The sequence below is a fragment of the Puntigrus tetrazona genome, chromosome 8 (assembly GCF_018831695.1).
Source record: "Puntigrus tetrazona isolate hp1 chromosome 8, ASM1883169v1, whole genome shotgun sequence".
In the NCBI taxonomy this organism is placed as follows: Eukaryota; Metazoa; Chordata; class Actinopteri; order Cypriniformes; family Cyprinidae; genus Puntigrus; species Puntigrus tetrazona.
The window spans coordinates 16,097,594-16,108,311 of NC_056706.1; positions in this window are offsets into that span (position 1 = coordinate 16,097,594).

Below are 10,718 nucleotides of genomic sequence, written 5' to 3' on the forward strand. Positions count from 1 at the left end.
CACCTGCCCAGCCGTGCCACCTGCGCCCATGTCCTCCCTTCATTAAAGTGTGTATTTATACCACTCCTGCTGGCCCCCCGCTCCGCAACACCACCCCACCCCCCGCGCGGGATTCTCGTCCGCTAAAGCGAGGCTTTATTAGAATTAATGTGCTGCCGCAGAGACGCATGGGCAGGCCTGGAGCCGGGGTGCCAGAGGAGAGGGTCCCCAGCCCTTGTACTGTCACTTTGAATAAAGGCGGCTGGGCAAGCTGAGCATGGAGATGAGCGTGGACGGGCACATGACAGCCATGTTTTCCACTGGGCAGAGGGGAAAGCAAAGTATTTTTTCTGTACAATCTGCTCCCCTGCACATGACGAGCTGTCACGTGAATGAAATAGATGAGCAGATCGAGCGCAGGATTGAGCAAGTTTCAAATTTGATTGGTCAGTGTGCTGATTCTGGCTACGCAGTAAAGTTTTGTTAAAATCAAACTTAAGCGTTTCTTTGACGTCAGGCATTTTTATGTTATAGATTTTTGTTACAGTTACAGTTGCATAAATCAGCCATCGTGTTATGCTTTAAGAACTAGTCTGCGAACTACCAGCCTATACCAAGATTTAATCCAACTGAATTAATCTTAATGTGAAAAAAAAAAATAATAATTTTATATTTTAAATACCTTTTAAGACTTAAGAAGCCAAGGTCTATTATTATATTTTTTACTCTATGTTTTATTATTTTTTCTTGTTTTCTTATGATCGCAAATTAAAGTTCTTGTGATCTTAACAAAAAAAAAGCTGTTTTCTTGTTACTGTACCATTATTTCAAATTTAATTTTTCTGTAAATTAGGGTGACTATAATTAATTATTCACCCTCATGTCTTTCCAAATTTGTAAGACCTTCGTTCATCTTCAGAACACAAATAAAGATATTCCTGTAAAACCCTGAGAGCTCTATGACCTTACATAGATAGCAATTCAGCCATGTTTAAGGCCCACAAAGGTAGTATTGATATTGTTAAAATAGTCCATAAGTGACTCAACCTTAATTTTATGAAGCAACATGAATGAGAAGAAATTATTGATTATTGAAGTCCTTGTTTTTGTTTTATTTGCACAATTAAAGCATACTCGTCATTAAAGCGTCATAACATTACAGTTGATGTTACAGTTAATTTCATAAAAAAAATATCTTTATCTATATTTCAAATGACATGACGGTGATTAATTAATGACAGAATTTTCCATTTTTATTGTACAATTATTGTTAACAAATTGCTCCAGGAATACAACATTCATGCACATCTGTTAACAGATAAACTGTGCTCTCTTATTTGTTGTTAATGTTTTAGATATTTAAGCAAAAAAATTCTCATTTTTTTAACAAAGTCTACAATAAACAAATTAATATAGTCTAATTTACCCTTCCTTTTTTTTTTTCCAGAGACAGCACACTAAACGTATTATGTGTGCAATAAAATAGTCCGATAACAGAGCCTTCAACACGGCAAGCGCCATCAGAAAACTATTCTAAATAGTTTTAATCGTCATATAGGATAGGCTTTCTGAGCACTACATGGATGACATCTGATCTAAACAGACTAATGATTTGATGACTGGTCAGTAACAAGCAAATAAATTGAGATTTGGCTTGCAGAGTTTCTCTTTAAGCACAAATATTCTTTTGGCACGCTCATTATGAATGTTGCTCGGCCTGCTTTCTACATGCGGTCAAGTGTTGCAACTAGTTGCATTATGTCCGACTTGAAAATTCAGCATTCATCAGTAATGTACAGTTGGGCCTAATTGGAGACAGCTGCAATACATAATGCAATTATTGAAGAAGTTTCCACATTATAGTCCTGAAACGTGTTCATGTGGTCAATAAGTCGCGAGCACAGGGGCAATGGAGAAGCTACATGTGAGCTTGCGATGCTTAAAAGGGCATTTCAGTCAAGTCATTATCATTCCACCACACCAATTAGACACAAATAACCTCCATACAACTCTATTCTGAGAAAGGGCAATCTGAGGCACGCTGTACTCTTGCACCGTAGCCTAATCCACATTTCATGTGCACACTCACTGCTTCACACCCACCAAGACACTATTGACTTCATTAGTGTTAAAAATGGCTAGCATTTTATAGGCAGATGTAGATTTTAGCATTATTAGCCCTCTGTAATGTTCTCCTAAAGGGCGCATGAGGCAACCAATTAAACTAGAAACTCTGAGAAAGAACAGACAGGGGAACTCTGAAAGATAATATTTACCCCCCACACCCTCCGGAATGTGACTGTATTTTATTTCCTGAGGAATGAATAGCTCGCATTGGCCTTATCAAATGGAAAAATCAAAGAGGGTATATGGATTCCACGCTCGCAAATAATACAATGCCCACTCGGCTGGGATTGCCTCAGATTGAACCGTGAGATTACACGGTAAGTACCTGAGAGAGGACGCACATAATCTTTCCATTACCACACGGATGTCTCGCTACAGTTACATGGTCACTGAGTTTGACGTATCTTTATTCCCGCACACATTGGGTCACTACACATGTATTTGTGTGGGAGCATTTTAATACAGTAATTACTGTATGTTGAGTCAATGAATTTAAACTTGAGTATTTCTTTAACTTCAGGCACTTGTATGCCCCAGGGGTTGATTTTTATTACAATCATGGGCCATTATGTTAGCCATTATGTTAAGAACTAGTTTGACAACCTAGCAGTAAGCCAAGAGATCTTACTTTTATGCAACTGACTTATAAAGAAGTAATGATCACTTTTAAACATCTTTATGTACACTTTCAATCTTAAATTATTCAATTCCATGATGCAAATGTAAATGACATTTAGCACTATGATAATCTAAAATAATCTACAATAAATCTTTCTTCAACATTCTGAACTATTTTTAAATATTTTGTAGCATATTCCTTCGAATAACCGACTGACCTTATTTTTGATACATCAAAAAAAAGGTAATTAAAGAATACACCTGTTCATGTGAGCACACTTCATACAAGAAGTAAAACATTTATGCACGAATATTAATAAATGTGAAGCTGCGTTTCAAAAACAGGGGTTCAGAGGAGGGCCTCAGCAAGTCGTATGAATTAATCAATGAATTAATTCCAATACAATTCTAAAACAACTCAAATTCTAAATATTTCTACATTTATTTCACCTCCCTCCAAGATTCCCACGGTATCGCAACACCTGGATATGTGAAAAGGCGTCAGTTTGAAAAGTTTGGTTTCAAGAATCGAAAACGAAATTAATGAAATTAAAGAGCTCGTGTGATGCTATTTATATTTGTCCTTTTCTTTAATGTGGTATGTTTTTTTGCACGTAAAAGATACATTTCTTTTGTGATTTTTTTTTTTATTCGTTTATAATATAAATTGAGTTCTAATATTTATTATTATTATTAGATATTTTCATTAGATATTTTAAATATACGAATTGCATAGTGCAGCCTACATACACACAAGTCCTTACCAACTTTGGTCTGTATTTAAAGGCATCTTAATATGGCATTAATGTGGAACTTATAAACAAACATGCCTGCCGTGAGAGTGGTCAGCGTGAAGACCTCAGCGAGCGAGATAAACTAAACGCAGCACCAGCGTGAGGTGCAGAGGGATCCAGACGCCCGCTTTCCTCCCCTGCTCTGCGGTCTCAGTGCTGTTACAGTGCTGTCACTTCTCATTGGCTGTGCCGGTTTCCATTGGGTGCCACCACCTCAACAGGGGCATCACTGCTGATAGAAAACACAGCGTGTGATTTGTGAACTCTCACCGTCTTTGTAATTTCATCAGGGTAATGGGATTATATTTCAAATCACCGCTCCTTTCTTCATTACACCTCTAAGCTCCTCTGACAGACCAAAAAACTTAAATAAAATGTGCGCGTCAGCCCCGCTTGACTTCGCCCGCCGCTCGCACTTGATTAGACAAACAGCGCGGAACACGAAGGGGGGAATAATGTGCTCATTTATTCATTTTCCCGACGAGTCACAATAGATTTTTAACGACCGATGTCTGACCTCCCTTAGGTCCCCCGTGCTTAGGAGGGTTAATAAAGCCCAACAGTCTGGAGCTGAGAGGAAGTGAGCGAGAGAGCGCCGAAGAACAGGAAAAGACCAGGCTCCCGCAACAATATAAAGACAGCCACGTCGCAGGCCCCAAAACAAACTGCCACTCCTTCCTCCATCTTGCGCACCACCACCCTAGAGAGACGAAAGAGAGACAGAGGGATGGAGAGTTAGGCTGCTTTTCCACTTAGATTCCAATTCCACCGGTCTCTGAGGGACAATTAAAGGCAGTGTGGTAGAAGTGGATTCTTTTCTTCGAGCTCTCTGGCGTGCATGTTAAAAGTTTTTCCCCTGGTATCACTGACACGGAGACTCTGTAGCGACAGGGTGGACGGGAGGGGGTGGACGGGTGCGGATAGAAAGAGAAACTTGCATCTGAAAAACAACCCACTTCAGACGCTTATCAGTAAAGGGTAATGAATGTTTAGCAGGACCACAACTTGTTTGGTTACCAGAGGTCTTAAGGGAGAAGGAACTTGTGCGATGACGGCAGAATTGTGACAGGGGCTAAAAAGTGTAGTGTGTACTAGAGTCGCGATCTGTTTCGTCACTTCATTTCTAGCAATTATAGTCGATTTGATTACAAAGATCCTATTGAAACTGAGCTGATCTAGACAACGGCGTCTCTGCATTCAATAAAGAAATGCCTTTAACTGAAAATTTGTGTTTAGTCTTGTCATTGTACATTACTTACACTGTATTCTCCAAATTTGATACTGTTCAGTGCTTTGACTCGACACGCATTGTTAAAAGCGCTATATAAATAAAGGTGAATGACTGATTGATTGATTTTTATACAAAGCACTGTGAAAATGTTTCAAAGAAAGATTACCGAAGTGCGTTTTACAAATAAGTACTATTTTCTGCTTTAAAACTTCACTATTAATTAAATGTGTTGCTCGCTGTTTTGTTATAGATGTAAACGACCTAATTGCAAATACAGTTGAATCTACGTGCTTTGGATCACATTGGTTCAACAGTATAGGGCCGACATTAATGATGCCACGTGCATGTGGTGAAGTAATATCTTCTGCTAATTAATTGATTCGAGATCTCTGAGATGCTGCTGTACTGATCCTGGTCCCGGAGGTTCATCGCAGGTTCCCTCTTATGTCATACTCCGGGGTTGCCTTAGGCATTTATGCACATGCAAACTCTTCAGTAACGTCACTTACTGAGGATGTGCTACAATGTAGAGATTCAAATGTATATTCATTTATATAGAATGGAAGATATAGCTTGTGCTGTTTATTAGCTACTTTGCAAGTTTGCAATGCTGTTCTTTCAAACTATGATTTTGGAAAACACCATCGAACTGTACTGTATTTTAGTTTTTTGTAGTTTTTTATGGTCATGTATCAATTTAATCAAACATACAGAAATAATTTAATATTGAATTTAAATATTGTTGCATTTAAAATGAGTTTTCTATTTAAAATATTATTTATTTCTGTGATGGCAAAGCTGATTTTTTTTGCGTCATTACAGTCTTCAGTGTCACACGATCCTTTAGAAATCATTCTAATTGATTTGTAATCACTGTTGTGCTGCTTAATGCTTTTTGTGACGTGATACTTTTTTCAAATTCTTTGATAAATAAAAAGTTAAAAAATACAGTGTTCATTCCAAACTGAAAGACCAGAACTAACTGTAGTATATTTATAATTAAATAATTGTTTCAGTTAGTACTTGTCTTTTCTCTCTCTCACTCTTCCTTTATCCGATAGGGAGTCCTACTATTATTAGGATCCCCTTGGGTGTTTAACGATCACATAATTTTTCCGTGATAATGCTAAAGACTTTGAAACGGCTTGTGATGTTGACACACTGAACTTTAAAGGCCACTCAAGAAGCAAAGACCATTACCAAACTGGCATGAAGTGACACCGGGTGTCGATTTAAAAGACAGAACAGAAATTTTATCCTGGCACTCTTGGCATTTGAATATATTAATGGGTTAATGCAGATGGCAATGTCCTCATAAATGTCCTGGCAAATGCCTGAATCCTGATCTTATCATGTCACACCTCTTCTATAATAGATCACAAAAATGAACATGCACAAAGCCATTCAAAGCCATTTGCTAATGCACACTCTTTTGCTTTCACATTTCTAAGACACTTTTCCATCCAAAGTGACTAACAGCTACATCGCTTGCATCATGTGCTACCAGAAGAGCTAACAGTGCAGTTAACCTGCTATTCTTGAAGCGTGCTTAAATGTATTGAATTTTATACTTTTGTACCTTTAGATAATATAATATTACTAAAATAGAGGCAACTTACGTATACTTTTTGAGTGAACATTAATGGCTTTCTTTTCTTAACACACTTTGTAATAATGTGAAAAGGTTTACTTTAAATAAATAATTATGCGTTAATCTTACACAAGTATTATCTTGTAGCTTAGGTAAACTACTGTTGTGTTATTATACATTTATCTGTAGTGCATTATTTAATATTAAATTTCTGTAAAAAAAAAAAAAAGTAATAACTTTTAATAGAAATTGTATATTTCATATTTCGCATGTCAATGTCGTTATGCAATTTTTTGCACATTAAGTATAGTTTATTTGCCAGAAATTATTGTGGGCCAAAAAGCACTTAATTCAACTAATGGCATCTAATATACAAATTAATACATGTAATGCATTTTTATTTAATGAAGAAAAAAAAAGTGTGTTCAAAAACATATTTAACCGAAAGTATATTGTTTTAAAGTGAAATATTTCCGTAATGTGTACACTTAAAAATGCCAAAGTTTCTTTATTTAACTGGAATACGAGTGGGGAAAAAAATGTGTGATATCATAATTACATCAATTACGGACTTAACAGCTAAAAATAAGTTTCATCATTGCATCATACTGCCATCAGATGTGCGTTTAAGTCAAAAATCGAATGCATTATAATGTCTCCTTCGGATCTCATTCATGACTTTAAAACAATGAGCGCTCGCCGGGCGGCCGAGCTTATTCAGAGTGGAAAATGAAATGTATCCATTCGCTTTTCACCCCCTCTCAACATCTATGCATCATTTTCATCTAATTGTTCCCTCTATTCTAGCAGCTCTTTGTCATGGGCCACATGGGAGAGGGGAAAATTACAGACTACCTGATAATTAGCAAAGTTCACAGTAGAACTTGGATCTGTACAGAACTAGCGGCTCCACGCTAGAGCCAGCTTTCTCTTAGCAACTAATTAAGTCCGCCTCTGAGGGCTCCTACTGTGGTGGAGGTAGATGCTGCAACAGCAGAATCCAAAAAAAGAGAAGAGAGAGAGAGGAAGGAAGAAAGAGCGAGAAATAGTTAGACTTGCTTTCGTCTTTCTTTAAACCGAGGAATAAAACTGACTCTAATGCTCCTGGTGTTTTATTATTTGTTTCAGACGTAAATGGATTTCTTTCCCAAATGGAAGTATCAGTGGTGGTCACCATTACACACCACTCCAAACAGCGAGGCTTGTTCAGCTCATGACACACTTTAATTATTATAATGGCATTATCCATATCCGTCGATGTAACACGGAGAGAAGGAACAGCTGAGCGCAGTGGGCGTTAAGCGCAGGTTTCTAATCTCCTGCAGTTGAATTAAGTTTCTATCTAAAGAAGACTTTATTGGTGATGCTATCATCATCACTGCAACAGATTATTAAGCGGGATGCATCATCAAATGTCATCGCTCGCACGCGTCGGGTGGCGAGATTATCTCCTCGGGGGCCTTATTGGATATAATTATGATTTTTGTGTTTGTTTGTTTTCATTTAGTTCGAAATTTTCTTACCCTGCTGGGCAGAGCGATGTTTTGCGCTCAAGTGCCGTGTGCAGCATGTCACTTCCCTCGGAGTGTGCGCTAGTGCATACTATAAAGGGAAGGAAAACATTCTAACAAATTTGTAAAGGTTTCTTTAATTAAACCCAATCAGGGGAATATAGTTAGATTTGTAAAACTGTAATACATGTTTGATGGATGGATGGAAGGATGGATGGATGGATGGATGGATGGATGGATGGATGGATGGATGGATGGATCAACAGAAATATAGAACGATAGACAGATGGATAGATATAGGTGATAGACAGATGATAGACAGAACAACAAATATAGATAGTGTGCTATAGAAATAAGATAGATAGATAGATAGATAGATAGATAGATAGATAGATAGATAGATAGATAGATAGATAGATAGATAGATAGATAGATGGGAGTTCTATAGAAATATAGAAAGAATAATAGAATGATAGATAGAACGATAGACATAACAATAGATATAGTGTTCTTAAGAAATAGAACGATAGATAGATAGATAGATAGATAGATAGATGGATAGATGGATAGATGGATAGATAGATAGATAGATAGATAGATAGATAGATAGATAGATAGATAGATAGATAGATAGATAGATAGATATTGTTCTACAGGAAGATAGAAAGAAAGACAGATTAATAGAAGGATAAATGATTTCTTTGCTAAACATCCCCAGAATCTTTCTAGAAAGTCACTTCAAGTGAACAGGGGGCCAAAAGAGGACAGCTGAAGTCATCCAGAAGTGACGTCTGGGCATTAGTGGCCATCCTCACGCGACTCCAGCGACACGGAGAGACTGTTTGTGATGCAATCCAATAGAGACACGTCTAGCGAGTGAGCAGACGAGGCTAAGGCAGAGGCAGTCATTATTTTCTGTGCAATTAGAGGAAACCTGAAGTCCTTGATAACGAGCGCAAAAAATGCCACATAATTAGAAATACACCACAAACACCATTATTGTCAGGAGAACACGGCCGTATAATGAAGCAATTATAAATGAGCGGCTGAGCTCCTGTCATTAATTTCAGCTTTTAAGGATGCAAGAAGATGAGCAGAGGCTAAATGTTTCAGAGAGAGTGAGCGCTGAGAGGGTGCTTAAGGTAGTCAATGCCGTCAAAACCACTTGAGGTTCCCCTCAACCGCCAGATAAAGCCTTAAGTGCCCTGTGGAAAGACTCCTCTGAGCCTTAGTGTGAGAGGAAGAGCTTTGAGTGTTAACTCCTAAGTCATTATGGCCGTCACAAGCAGGGAGTTCATAAACGTTTGTGCACAAGTTTACATAGAGCTGACCTTGATGTAGAACTTGTAGTCTTGAGCTAACCAACAATCAAACCAAACCAACACTAGTCAAACGTACTACAGAGAGCCAGCAAATAATCTAAATAGGCTTTAACATCTGAAGAACCTTTTTGTTTCACGAAATGTTCTTTGTGACAGAAGAAGGTTCTTTAGATTATAAAAAGGTAAGGAAGAGATGAACATGTGGAGCCAAATTTTTTTTATTATTTTTAAGATAAAGGGTTCAAAAGGCCCCTCCGAGGATCGCCACCTTAACGCGGTGGAGGGGTTTGAGTGCCTGAATGACCCTAGGAGCTAGGTTGTCCGGGGCTATATGCTCCTGGTAGGGTCTCCCAAGGCAAACAGGTCCTAGGTGACAAGCCAGACAAAGAGCGGTCCACCTCACCCCTTATGGATAAAAACCGTAATGGAGTCGCGACGTCGCCCGGTATGGCGCAGCCGGGCCCCGCCATGGAGCCAGGCCTGGGGCCGGGGCCGGCATGCGAGCGCCTGGTGGCCGGGTCTTGCCCCACGGGACCCGGCCGGGCTCAGCCCGAAACAGCGACGTGGGGCCATCCTCCCGTGGGCCCACCACCTGCAGGAGGGACCGTAAGGGGCCGGTGCCTTGTGGTTTGGGTGGCAGTCGAAGGCGGGGACCTCGACAACCCAACCCCTGGACTCAGAACCTAGTTCTAGGGACATGGAACGTCACCTCTCTGGGGGGGAAGGAGCCTGAGTTGTTGCGGGAGGTCGAGAGATACCGGCTAGAGATAGTCGGGCTCACCTCCACGCACTGCTTGGGCTCTGGAACCCATCTCCTCGAAAGGGGCTGGACTCTTCACTACTCTGGTGTTGCCCACAGTGAGAGGCGGCAGGCTGGTGTGGGCTTGCTCATAGCTCCCCAGCTTAGCCGCCATGTGTTGGAGTTTAACCCGGTGGACGGGAGGGTCGCCTCCCTGCGACTCCGGGTTGGGGGGAGGACTCTCACTGTCATTTGTGCCTACGGGCCGAATGGCAGTGTAGAGTACCGGCCTTCTTGGAGTCCCTGGGAGGGGTGCTGGAAAGTGCTCCAACCGGGGACTCTATCGTCCTGCTGGGGGACTTCAACGCTCACGTTGGTGATGCTAGTGACACCTGGAGGGGCGTGATTGGGAGGAACGGCCCCCCCGATCTAAACCTGAGTGGTGTTCTGTTGTTGGAATTCTGTGCTAGTCACGGTCTGTCCATAACGAACACCATGTTCAAGCATAAGGGTGTCCACCAGTACACGTGGCATCAGGACACCCTAGGGCGGAGGTCGATGATCGACTTTGTGGTTGTATCATCTGATCTCCGGCCGCATGTCTTGGACACTCGGGTGAAGAGAGGGGCGGAGCTGTCAACTGATCACCACCTGGTGGTGAGTTGGATTCGTTGGCGGGGGAGGAGGCCAGACAGACTTGGCAGACCTAAACGCACTGTGAGGGTCTGTTGGGAACGTTTGGCAGAGACCCTGTCAGGAGATCTTCAACTCCGCCTCCGGCAGAGCTTTGACCGGATTCCGAGGGA